The 13,132-nt window shown below is 43.1% G+C and overlaps 1 long non-coding RNA gene and 1 other non-coding gene across 2 annotated transcripts in view; one reads left to right on the top strand and one right to left on the bottom strand.

The window, feature by feature from the left end:
- The window catches only part of LOC122450103, a 43,794-nt gene that overhangs the window by 18,631 nt on the left and 12,031 nt on the right, over window positions 1-13,132 (top strand). The gene's annotated exons all lie outside the window — the stretch shown is intronic.
- On the bottom strand, window positions 3,602-3,674 carry TRNAG-CCC. The gene has a single exon. It is a non-coding gene; the product is annotated as a tRNA-Gly (tRNA).

Genomic DNA, 13,132 nt, shown 5'->3' with positions numbered 1-13,132 from the left:
CATCAATGCAGAGGACACAGGCTCAATCCCTGGTCTGGGAAGATCCCACAGGCCTCAGGGCAACTAAGCTCCTGTGAGACAACTACTGAAGCCCCAGCGCTCTAGATTCTGTGCTCCATAACAAGAGAAGCCACTACAATGAGAGGCCCATGTACGGAAATGAAGAGTGGTCCCCACCCCCTCCTCCCAACTAGAGAAAGCCTGTGTGCCGGAATGAAGATGCAGCACAAGCAAAAATAAAATAAAATAATAAATAAATTTGTAAAAAAAAAAAGAATTGGTATAAAGTTGGGTGGGGGAAGATGGCAGAGGTTGTCCATCAGGACAGGAGCAGCTTTATCTGTCCTCTGACCCCTTCCTTCCCATCTTTAATTTTAAAAAATACATGTTTTAGGCCATGCAGTGTGGTATGCAGGATCGGAGCTCCCCAACCAGGGCTCAAACCTGTGCCCTCTGCATTGGGAGTGGGGAGTCTTAGCCACCGGACCACCAGGGAAGTCCCCCTTCTGTCTTTAGGTACAGTTCTTGTCCTCTTCTCTCCTTTTTCCCCTTTTCCTAATCAGAAACACTTTTCCAGGCTGAGAATGTTCTGGCAACCACAGCTGGTTCCCCTTGGCAAGCTCCATTTTCTCCCAACACTTTGTTGCCTGAAATGAGTTCACCGTGGGGTCAGGGTCTCCACAAAGCTGCGGCCATTAACATTTGAACACGTTAACACGGTGTGTTTACAAGCATCCTAACTGGAAATCTTTAATTCAGTCAGCAGAGCAATCATTTCATTAGGGATTCCCTTCTGTCCTGAGGAGGCTGGAGAAAGTGCGCTACCGTGATTAAACATTCCGTTTCAGACGTCCCAGGCAAGGCTGCGACCTGCTTGGGAGGCGCATTTTCCATCTTCAGGTGCTTCTCGGATACAGCAAAGCCGGCTGCAAGCGTTGGAAGCAAGCGGTTCATTTCTGCGGCAGACATGGCCGCCGGCTCCGCAGCTCTGTCACGAGGGCTTTCCTGACTTCTTCCTCGACCTTGGCTCACATCCCAGCCCCGAGCTCCTGGTGACATCTGCTGCCCACAGATGGGCCTGAACCAATTCCAAGTGCCTTTCCTTAAGGCCCTCTGTCTTGCTGAGTGTAACCCTGTAGGCTAATTTCTGCAACCTTCTCTCAAAGGAACGGGTGTCTCCAGCCACCACTGGTTCCTCCCCAAGGTTAAACTCCTCTCCAGAGAGGCGATCACTGCACACTGTTTCTTCATTAGTCTTATCTTGCCCACAAGCCGCTCCTGTTAATCCTCTTTCTCTGCCATCCAAGCTGTCGCCTTCCAGCCATTTTCTGAGAAGTGCTGGATTTAATTGAAGAAAGGATGAGTGAGAAGATTAGTGACTCAAATGCTAACACAGGCTTCCAGACTATCCAAAGGAGAATGGGGAGAAGTTTAAAAAAAAAAAAAAAAACTTCTGCTAGACAGGCACTGGGGAATCTTAATATCCTGGAAGCAATTGACTTAGAGAAATATAACTGAAAATTAGGATTTGGGTGCTTGAAGGAGTCTTAGAAAGAAGTCTTGTAATATAATCCCTTTATAAACGACTAAATAGGCTAAAGGGCCTGCCCAAGTGACTAACTAGAGAATGGTAGGGGGAGTTCTTCAGTCCAAGGCCTGAAAGTTTCCTTCTTTATTCACTGAACCACACAGCCTGTCTTTTCTTCCTTCTGTGAAAACATCTGAGAAAGTTTGGGGAGATGATATCAAAACTCACCTACTTATGCTTTTTTAAAGATGACATTTTGCTTCTTCCCAGAATTTAGGGACACATCTAAGGAAAGCGGTTTTGGTTGCAAGAGACAGAAATATAACTTGTCAGAAAGGAGAATTGATTAGCCTATGGAATCTAAGGGAGGCTGGCTAATCAAATCCCAGAAATACAGGAAGAGAAGAGACTAAAAGAAGGGCTGGGGCATGACGAGTCCTCTCCCATTTGTTACTGTGTCCCCTACACTTTTTCTCACCAGAGACTGCTTCTTTCTTTTCTTTTCCTTTTTGTACAAAGCAAGGGGAACCATTGTTACCAGTGGTTCTAAGTTTTCTGTCTTATAGCTCTTACCATTGGAAACAACTTAATCAGACAATCTGTGAGTCAGTCCTTGGAAAGCATCTGATTGGCTGAGGGTGATGGGAGGAGTCAGATGGCTTCCCCTGAGCTGACCAATTGCAGCCAACTGGATAGAATATTATCTTCTCTGTTTGAGTCTGTGGCCCAATGCAGGATAAATCATTAGTGGTCTTGGGGTTGTGATCTTTAAGAATGTGACTACTTCTATGTAGACCTCACGATTAGAGTTTGTATGTGAGGAGCGTGGGCAGGGAATGACATTTCCACCAGAGATCAGATCTTGGGTAGACAAAATGGTAGCAATTTCACCGAAGGGCATAAATCTGTCTCCTTTAATTTAATGAATTCTGTTTCACCTTGATGTTCATCTCTATGGAGATTCTGAGATGACACAGTTTAAGACACAGACTTCTATTTCTTTAGTATTGTCAACCACCTTTCCAAATATGAGGTAATAGAAGTTGGCAAAATATAAGGCAAGCAAAATGCTTGTTGAAAGCATCTCATTGGACTGGTCAAACTTGGAAAGGAGAAGCATAAACTTATACCCTGCTACAGTTTAATTAATCTAATCCTTGAATTTAGAAGTAACAAAATATTTTTATTGGTCAGTTTTTCATTATTTGTGCCTTTATTGAGCCAGGTTCTGGTTATGAGCCCTTCCATTGGTCTATCCTAGAGTACCCTGGGGTCTCAAAATGACATTAATACCTTTGTATTACTGGTGGAATCTAAGAAAGTTCATATTTTACTTTTCATAATGACTCTTAGATTATAGCATTTATGATAAAGTGAACATAAGTTATTGCTGCTATGAGACTATAAACCTTTCATTCCTTCTCCAAGTTTGTAGCTTTCCTGATGCAAATGGACATCCTTCTGGTTCTCGTGATTATTTTATCCCTTTTATCAGTGAAAGTACAATTAGATCAGCAGTCAATAGAATAAGAATCTTGATAACATCAACACATTGAGTGCACAATGTGCCAGTTACTCTTAACTTTATGTGTTTTAACTTACTTGGTCCTCATAACAACCCCAGGAGTTAGGTACAATTAATAACCCTCCCTTGTAGATGGAGGTAGTAATGTGGATTGGTTAAGCCACTTTCCCAGGGCCCCACAATTAGACAGTGTCAGAGTTGGGATTTGAACCTGAGCCATCTGGATTTGTGGTATGTGTATTAAACCTTCACACGATTCTACCTCTTAAGTGGCTAGACACTATTATGACACTTAAGGAGTTTGGGAAAACTTGTTCTACTTCCTCAAATACTTTAACTACCTGTTGAATTATGACTTTGATTTAATTCAGAATGTTTGTTTTACCATTAAAAATGGGAATAATCCTGGGAACAACATCCTGTTGATTTTATTAAAAAGTATTTATGTATTTATTTATTTGGCTGCCCTGGTCTTGGACCTTTGTTACAGGATGAGAGATTTTTTTAGTTCTGGCATGGGTACTCTAGTTATGACATGTGGGAACTAGTTCCCTGACCAGGGATTGAACCTGGGTCACCTACATTGGGAGTGTGGAGTCTTAGCCACTGGACCACCAGGGAAGTCCCCAGCCTATTCATTTTGCTAAGTAAGTTACCCTCAAATTTAACTAATATTTCTTAAGCACCGACTGTGTACTGTAACTGTTTTACCTGCTAAATTAGTACCATAAGGTGAGTGGTATAATCTTCATTTTAGTGAGGAAAAGAAGGCTTAGTTAGCTTGAAAGTGATAGTTACTCATTCATGTCCAACTCTTTGCAACTCCATGGACGGTAGCCCGCCAGGCTCCTCTGTCCATGGAATTCTCCAGGCAAGAATACTGGAGTGGGTAGCCATTCTCTTCTCTATGGGATCTTCCCAACCCAGGGATTGAACCCAGGTCTCCCTCATTGCAGGCAGATTCTCTCCCGTCTGACCCACCAGGGAAGCTCCTTAATGTGATTGCTAAAGTCACAGGGAAATAAAGTGGGCAAGCCAGGGTTTGAACCAACTTGCCTCACTCTGAGCCTGGTGCTTGCTGTCGTACTTGTGAATGAGTCTGTCGGATCTTTGCTGGTTGTCACTGCAGGTTTAATAAGGAAGGAAGGCAGTAAGCCCATGACATGGAGTCCTGCAGAGCTCAGAGACCCATCCCTTGAAAAATCTGAGGAGATTGGTGCATGAAGTACAAGAAGGGCAAAAGTGAGCGGCTGTCCTAGAAAGTTCCAGTTCCCTCATTTTGCTGCCCAGAGAGAAGGGAAACATTTACTTAACTAACAGTTTTTGGAAGGCTCTGGCAATTAGGGTGTTAATATTCTGTGTAGTCTCAATTATGCTGTAACTACCAATTATGGGAAAACTCATCATTTTGCTGTAATGTAATTACATTAAATAGTACCAGTCATGTCAGTGCCAAGACTGGGGCAGCCACTAATTATCCACTACACCCAGACACCTCCGCCTGGATCGGAGTAATTGGTGCGAGGCAGTTTTGCATTGCAGGGTTAGCCCCAGTTTTCCTCAGGAAAGGGTTTCTTGCCTTCTGATATTCCCTTGTGTGTGTAATTCAGCTGTGTTTGTGACCTGGAAGCCAATGAGATCTTAACATCCCCAGTCTAGGTGTGACTTTAGTGTTTTCCTAAATGAGAAAGGATTTGGGAGGAACGTTTCTCTGGTAGGTTTCTCTGGCCCTTTGAGGGCCAGAACTCTGTCTGTCTTCTCACTGTTGCTTGGGACAGAGAATGAGAATAGATAATAAACCTTGATGGTGTCCCTAATGCCAGGACTATGCTAAGTATTTTAAATATGTTATGTTATTAATTCTCAAAACAGCTCTATAAAGGAGATATTAAAATCCTCCCTTAATAAAAAATTAGGATCAGAGAGGTAAGGCAACTTGCCCCAAATCTTAGAAGTAGCAAGTTGTAGAGCCCATGTTCATTCTTTTCCCAAAGTCTGTGCTCTTTCCAGGCCTTCCCACTCCTTCCTAGTAGGTGACTAATAAATATTTATTGAATGAAGATGGAAGAGATTATATGTGTTTGCCTGTGAAAATGATGCTTTACTTTCTGGTCTGTTTCACCAGCTTCTTCATATTTAGATCCCTAATTTGGTTGATTTCTAAAAAAGAACTCTTTCCTCGGGACTTCCCTTGTGGTCCAGTGGTTAACACTCCAAGCTTCCACTGCAGGTGGCACAGGTTTATTTCCTGGTCAAGGAAATAAAATCCTGCAAGCAGCATGGCCTAGCCAAAAATAAATATGATAAAATGAGCTCTAAGAAAAAGACAAAAAGCCCCGAGGTTGTTAAACATTTCTTAGAGAGAATTATAAACAAATAAGCAAACAAAAAACTCCATTCTTTCCTTCCTACATGATGATCTGATACCAATTCTTTTCAGTATTTGGAGAGTGCCTTCCAGTGGGGGGTATGTGTGTATGATGTAGACTTTTTTTTTTTTTTAAAGTCAGTCAATTGTGAAATTGACCTGAGTGACTATCCTTGGGGAAGATCCAGGTCTTAGAAGGAAAAACTGAGCTTCTATGGGACGCAGATCATCATGAAGTTATGATGAAGTTCAAAAAGGTCTTATTTTCTTCTTTCTTTGATGTGTGATTTGGCACTGATCTGATTTAAAAACTAGGGAAGGACAGCAGATGGTGTGATTTCTATTCACTAAAATGCTTTTCCCAAGTGATCTGGAGGCCCTGGTGGGTTTTTAAGCTGAAATAGCTGTGATTATTTTATTGTATTTTGTAGGCATGTAGTGCTTTGGTCATCCCTGATTGATTTCTTCTCCCCTCGAAGCAGCAGAGGTAAGCATAAGCACCCATGTTTAAGGGATGAGGAGACTGGAATGGAGGAGATGATTAAAAAGCAGATTCACCTCAGGAGGCGTCAGCATAGGCCACCACATCATGAACCGGGGCTCTGAGAGCCCAGTCTGATGGAATTTAGTCCTCTCTCCACAGAAACAGGTATTATTACGGTGGAGGTCAGCGCCTGGCATGTACCTGCTGCGGGGCTGGGAGCTTCCTGCTGAATGACGGGCTTCACCTTTTCAAATGAATTTTCTTTGCTTATATGAAGTCTCCTCAGAGAGGCTTTTGTGGGCCTCTGTGGAGTCAGGGAAGTTTGACTTTTCTGTTTGGACCTTAGGATAGTAAGTAAAACAGAAATTTGACTTTTTAATTAATGTCTAGAAGAGGGAGTTGTTCCTTTGGAAAAGCCCTCAAGTGATTTCACGGAGTGGGCGAATCAGATAAATGAAGAAGCTGTTGGGTGCTACCCTTCCACCAGGAGAGGTTAGGAGGACGGCTGAGCTGGAGGCTGGAAGAGGGAACATTTCAGGAAAAGTCGAAGCAGAAAAGTGACTCCCATGGGGATGCTCCTAGCACTCCTGTGTATCCTGGAGTAATCGGATATCTAGATAACAACATGAAATTTTCAGAGGTAGCAAAATTTCCTCTATGTTTTGATCTTAATTTTAAAAAATTCTTATTTACTTTTGTCCTTTTTCTTTTTTCTGGTCACACCACGGGGCGTGCAGGATCTTAGTTCCCCAACCAGGGGTTGAACCTGCAACCCCTGCAGTGGAAGCTCAAAGTCTTAACCACTTCTTAACTACTTAAGTGGTTAAGTCTTAACCACTTCTGCCAAGGAAGTCCCTACCTTTTATTCTAAAAGTCATCAGTGCTTATGATAAAATTCAAACAGTTATTGGGGATTTTAAATAAATGACTCTTCTTCCTTTCCACTCTTTAGGATGAATACCTATAGTTTCTTGTGTTATGCATTGAAGATCATTTTAAAAAAAACATATATTTATGAGTGTATAAATCATGCTTGTGTATTTCCACAGCTTGTTTTTTGTATCTTGGACATTGTTCTATATCATTAACTATAGAGTTACCTTGTTGATTAAAAAAATTACTACAAATTATACCTGTGCATGGATGTATCATGATTTACTTCCATTCCTTATCAATGGTCATTTGAGTGGTGGTCAGGGTTATTTTTTTTTAAAAAATCATTAAAAAAATAGTGTCATTGCAAGCAATGCTACTCTGCACACTTTTTTGTACCAGTCCATTTTAGGAAGAGAAAGCGGAGGAGGTCACATCCACTAGATTTTGCAGTGTGTTAGGTATGAGCATCCTTTCCCCATGTTTAGAAGCCTTCTTCTGTTTGGATTTCATTTTTCCCTAAATGTTTTTTTCTGTGCTATAAGTTCATTTCAAGTGCATTTTGATGGAGCCAGTGGTGCAGAAAGAAGAATGTACCTTTCCCCAACTGGGTTCCCACTCACCTCCCTTCACCCATCATCTGCCTCCTCCTCTTCATCCCATGTGACATGTAATAAACTTCAGTTTCACTGTATTTCATGTGCCAACTGCATTTACTTTCAAACTATTGTTTATTACATATAGAAACTTGCCTTCACTCTTCAAGCGATAAATTATTCTACCTGTACAAATTGACTATCATTGGCTAAGATGATGTATGTTCTAATTTTTACCATTAAAATTAATGAAAATATTGTTTTATTTAATGGCTTTTCCCATGCATGCTCATGCTCAATTGCTTCAGTTGTGTCCGACTCTTTGAGACCCTATGGCCTGTAGCCCACCAGGCTCCTCTGTTCATGGGATTCTCCAGGCAAGAATACAGGAGTGGGTTGCCATGCCCTCCTCCAAGGGATCTTCCTGACCCAGGGACCAAACTCATGTCTCCTGCGTCTCCTGCACTGCAGGTGGATTCTTTACCCACTGAGCCACCGTTAAATTTAATAAAAATACTGTTTTATTTAGTGGCTTTTCCCATAGAGGCAGGATTTTCAGGAGTAAATGAGAGTCATTACATAGGGATGAGTGTTGGATCATGGCCTGTTGAGCATGTCAGGAAACAAGACTTCCTGTTTTTAATCAGTGGCCCTTTGTGGTAGCATGTAGCAGGCCTTCAGTATAAATTTGTAGAATGAGTAGAAGCATTCTCTTTACAAAACTGCAGGAAGAAAATTTTTTAAATAGGCATTGTAGGGATTGTATAGCAACATCTCTCATCTTCAAAATGGACATGTTTTGGGTATTTCCTTAGTTGAATTGGCCAGGAACAATGAAGCAATCTTATTAAAAATGGACTTTAGACATGCCCATATTGGCTTTGCACTAGGATGATTTAATGTTGCTCTATGGTTTAATTGGGATTCTTGGAGAAGCATTGGGTGCCCCAGTGGGTTGTTCCAAGACAGGTGAAGGAAATATTGGAGCAACTGTAGGGTAGGAAGGTGGGGGGAAGGAGAAGACCCTAGAGAAGGGTTGTCGGGAGGAGATGATCCAGGCTGCAGGGAGCAAGCACTGGAAAGCTGTGGCGCTTAACAAGAGGAACAAAGTTGGGGAGCAGTTTGCTGTGGACCCAGGGAGGAGAGGAGCTGGTTCTGCATTTCTAGGGACAGGACGGAGGGGGCCAGAAATCAGGAGCTTGTGGGGTGTTAGGGGGGTGATGGAAAGGCAACCCAACCCCAACAGGTAGCAAGGTCTGGGCTTTTCTTTTTCTAAAAAACAACTCTTTATTTTATATTGGAGTGTAGCTGATTAACAATGTTTTGATAGTTTCAGGTGAACGGCAAAGGGACTCAGCCATACACGTACATGTATCCATTCTCCCCTAAACTCCCCTCCCATCCAGGCTGCCACATGACATTGAGCAGGGTTCCCTGTGCTCTACACAGGTTGGACCTTGTTGGTTATCTTTTTTTTTTGGTTATCCTTTTTAAATATAGCAGTGTGTACATGTCCATCCCAAACTCCCTAACTATTCCTTTCCCCCATCCTTCCCCCCTCGTAACCGTAAGTTCATTCTCTAAGTCTGTGATTATGTTTCTGTTTTGTAAACAAGTTCGTTTATGTCATTTCTTTTTAGATTCTGCATATAAGGGATATCATACAATATTTCTCTCTGACTTAATTTAACTTCACTCAGGATGACGAGCTCTAGTTCCATCCATGTCACTGCAAATGGCATTACTTCATTCTTTTTAATGGCTGAGTAATATTCCATTATACACATACACACACAGCCCCCCCACAAACAGTGGGGTGCATGTGTCCTTTCGGACCATGCTTTTCTCTGGTTATATTGCATTTTGCCTTTCTGATGAGACAGAGAGAAGCAGGCACAGAAGAAATTAGAGACATAGAGAGAGACAGAGACACAAAGAAGAGAGATACACAGACCATGAGAGAGAGAAAGAGAGAGACAGGAGGAGTGGGGAGAGTGAGAAAGGGGGGAAGGAAGAGATACAGAGAGGATGAGGACAAACTAAACGGAAAGAAATAAAAACCAGCAAGGACCGAGACAAAGAGACATGGGGATCCTCAGAGAGAGCATCAGTTGTTCTGATGAGAGCAGGATGCCATGGAACCAGGAGGTGAAGCCGATTAAGGAAGTGATTAAACAGTGGGAGCCCCGCCAAAGTCATCCTGTACAGAGGATGTGTCCTTGTCCTCTAGCTGCCCATTGGCCTTGGATGTCTGCTGTCATCCTCCAACTGACTGACTGCACAGACTTGGGTTAAAGAGCCACAAGCCAACAGAAGCACTCAAAGAGGTAAAGGGTTGTTGTATGGCAGAAATCAATACAACCTTGTAAAGCAATTTTCCTCCAATTAAAAACAAACAAACAAAAGAGGTCAAGGTGTGGGAAGCCAGGAAACAGGGGCCTTGGTCATAACAAGGAAACACAGATGCCAACCAACCATCCATCCATCCATTCATCCATCCATCCATCCATCCAGTCAGCCAGCATTTGCTCCTTCATGGAGGTGGCAGAAAGGCCACAGGATTTTTCCACAGCTGTTTTTATTTTCTGCCTTCAGAGCCCTATGTGATGTTGCCCTGATCTTTTTCTTCCATTTAAAAAAAAATTAAAATTCATTATCAAAGCAGAGAGGTTCCTTCTTTCTGAGTATAGGTTGGGATTGGGTTCTTCCTGTTAGATTTTTGGGAGTTCAAATTCTTGTACTTCAGCTACTATCTGGCTGCTCTTGGGCTTCCCTGGAGGTCTGTTCATGTTAGTCGCTCAGTCATGTGTGACTCTTTGTGACCCCATGGACTGTAGCCCGCCAGGTTCCTCTGTTTATGGAATTCTCCAGGCAAGAATACTGGAGTGTGTTGCCATTTCCTTCTCCAAGGGATCTTCCTGACCCTGGGATTGAACCCAGGTCTCTTGCATTGCAGGCAGCTTCTTTACTATCTGAGTCACCAGTGAAGTCTTCCTGGTGGTCTGGTGGTAAAGAATCCACCCACCAATGCAGAGGACAGGTATTTGATCCCTAATCTGGGAAGATCCCACATGCCTCGGAGCAACTAAGCCCCTGCGCCGTGACTATTAACACTGAAGTTCAAGCCTAGAGCCCAAGAGCCCAGGCAAAGCAACGAAGACCCAGCACAGCGAAAAATCAGTTGATCAATCAATCTTTGGGAACTTCCCTGGTGATCCAGTGGGTAACACTGGAGCTCACAATGCAGGCGGCTAGGGTTCTATCCCTGATCAGGGAACTAGATCTCGCATGCCACAGCTAAGATCTGGCCCAGCCAAATAAATAAATAAAAACAGATACTAACTGGCTGCCCTTTCCACCATGCAACAAAACCACAAATCAGAAACAATGTTAACAGAACAAATCCAGTGCTTTACTTCATTAAAATATGGCAGGATCCGGAGGGACGGGAGACCCTGATGCTCCAAGGTTTGGTGAATGGATGTGACATCCTGCCTCACCTCTCCTGCTGGTGACTCCTTGACCCTAGCTGGAAGCTCCTTCCATTCCAGTTGGAAATGGAGCTGCTCTGAATCTGGGGACAAAGGCACCAGCCCACTCTCCAAATGCTTATGAAGAAATGCATTTTCCACTGCTCTGCGTCTTCTGTCAGAGGAAGGATGGATGGGTGTAGGAACAAGATGTTTGTGGTTTTGTGAAAGTGAACACTTAAGATGTGAAATCTCGTGATGTTTGGTGTATTCCTAAAAGTGGGTACAAAATGTTAGGTCGTCTTGTCTTTGGAGGACAGCAGAACCCCAAAAGCCACAAAATGGGGGGAAACATAACAGAAATCTTTACATGTTTGGCCCAAAAGTGGTCAAGTCTACTTTGTTTTCCATGAGCCAGAAATCAGTGAAGGAAAGAGGCCTTACAACCATTCACATTTTTGTGTCTTCAATTTCCATTATCAATTAAAGACAGTAAACTCTTATCCTGAATAGAAGTGCAATTAGATCTAATAATGAAATCATCAAGTACTACTGAGGTGGAACTTGGCAGTAATTAGTTTTTTGATACATAAATACAATTTCCAAATGCAATTTGTCCCTAAGCCCAGGCTGCTGATTTAATTCACTGTGTCTGCTCTTACAACGGAATGCGCAGGGGGTGTATTCCAGTTCCTCAGGGCTGTGTCTCTCCAGGGAGAACGAGTGAGTTGCCTGACAGCTGAAATTACTAGTTGGGCATGGAGAGGAGGTGTTGTTTGTCTCTTCTGGGAATCAGGAGTTGGGGGGCGGGTTGTGCCCCAAGGAACTCATCGACATGCAAATCTCTCTATCAGGAGGCAAGCTGATGCTCTCTGCCTGTCCTTTTGCTATGTCTGTCTGTCTGTCCCCTTTCTTTCTGTCTCTGACACACTGTTCCTCCATTCATCTACTTATGTATTCCTTCAAGCAAGCAAGCAAGCAAGCTAAGTTGCTTCAGACGTGTCAGACTCTTTGAGACCCCATGGGGTCCTTTGCGACCCACCAGGCTCCTCTGTCCATGGGATTCTCCAGGCAAGAATACTGCAGTGGATTGCCATTTCCTCCTCCAGGGGATCTTCCCGACTCAGGAATCAAACCTGTGTCTCTTGCGTCTCCTGAACTGGCGGGTTCTTTACCACTAGCGCCAACTGGGAAGCCCATGTATTCCTTCATTCAATATTAATTGAGGGTCTAGGAAATTCTCTGGTGGTCCAGTGGTTAGGACCCTGTGCTTCCACTGCTGATGGCCCAGGTTTGATTCCTGGTTGGAGAACTAAGATCCCACTAGCTACATGGTGCAGCTGAAAAAATGAAGAAGGAACAATTATTTTAAAAATATGTATTTATTTAGGGTCTATTCTGTTAGGTACTGAGACATAGCAGTTGAGAAAGCAGACATAGTTTCTGTCCTCAAGGGACTGTTAGGCTAGAGTGTGCTTGCTCAGTTGCTTCAGCTGCGTCCAACTCTTTGCAACCCCATGGACTGTAGTCCACCAGGCTCCTCTGTCCATGGTATTCTCCAGGCAGAAATACTGGAGTGGGTTGTCATGCCCTCCTCCAGGGGATTGTCCCTACCCAGGGATTGAACCCAGGTCTTCTGCATCTCCTGCATTTCAAGTAGATTGTTTACTGGTGAGCCACCTGGGAAATCCAGTCTAGTATTCAACAGTAAAGAACTATTTGTTACTTATCATTATTGTAGTGCTATGAAGGGTTCTGTGAGAATGTAAAAGAGGTCTCTGTCGCAGGCTGAGTGTTCAAGAAGGATTTCCCTGAGGAACTGAGAGCTTTGATCTGAAATAGGAACAGAATTTGGGCAGAGAATCTAGAGAAAGTCATCCAGGTAGAGAGAAGGCCAAAAGGAAATTGAGTGCAATAAAGAGACGTTGAGGATGCCACTCAGGGAGGATAAAAGGAAGGAGGAAGCAAGAGAGGTGAAGTGAGGCTGTGCAGTAGTAAAGGGCTAGACCCTTCAGGGCCTTGTAGCCCTTGTTTAAGGTTTAAAATTAGGAGTTCTTTGAAGATTTTAAAAATAGAGGAGCAATCTGATTCTCCTTTATTAGTCACCAGGCTCCTTTAAACTTCAGTAATAATGTCCCTCTTAATTTGGAAGATCTCTTTGATCACTCTTCAAGTCAGTTTCCACCATCCCTCAGCATTTTCAGAGATTCCAGCTGGGAAGAAAGTATAGTTAGTGACAGACTCTCCATCAGTTACTTGTGATGTCAGAATTTCAATGTTCTGGCGCT

This window comes from Cervus canadensis, chromosome 11 (assembly GCF_019320065.1).
Source record: "Cervus canadensis isolate Bull #8, Minnesota chromosome 11, ASM1932006v1, whole genome shotgun sequence".
NCBI lineage: Eukaryota > Metazoa > Chordata > Mammalia > Artiodactyla > Cervidae > Cervus > Cervus canadensis.
This window is presented reverse-complemented; position numbering and strand designations above follow the sequence as displayed.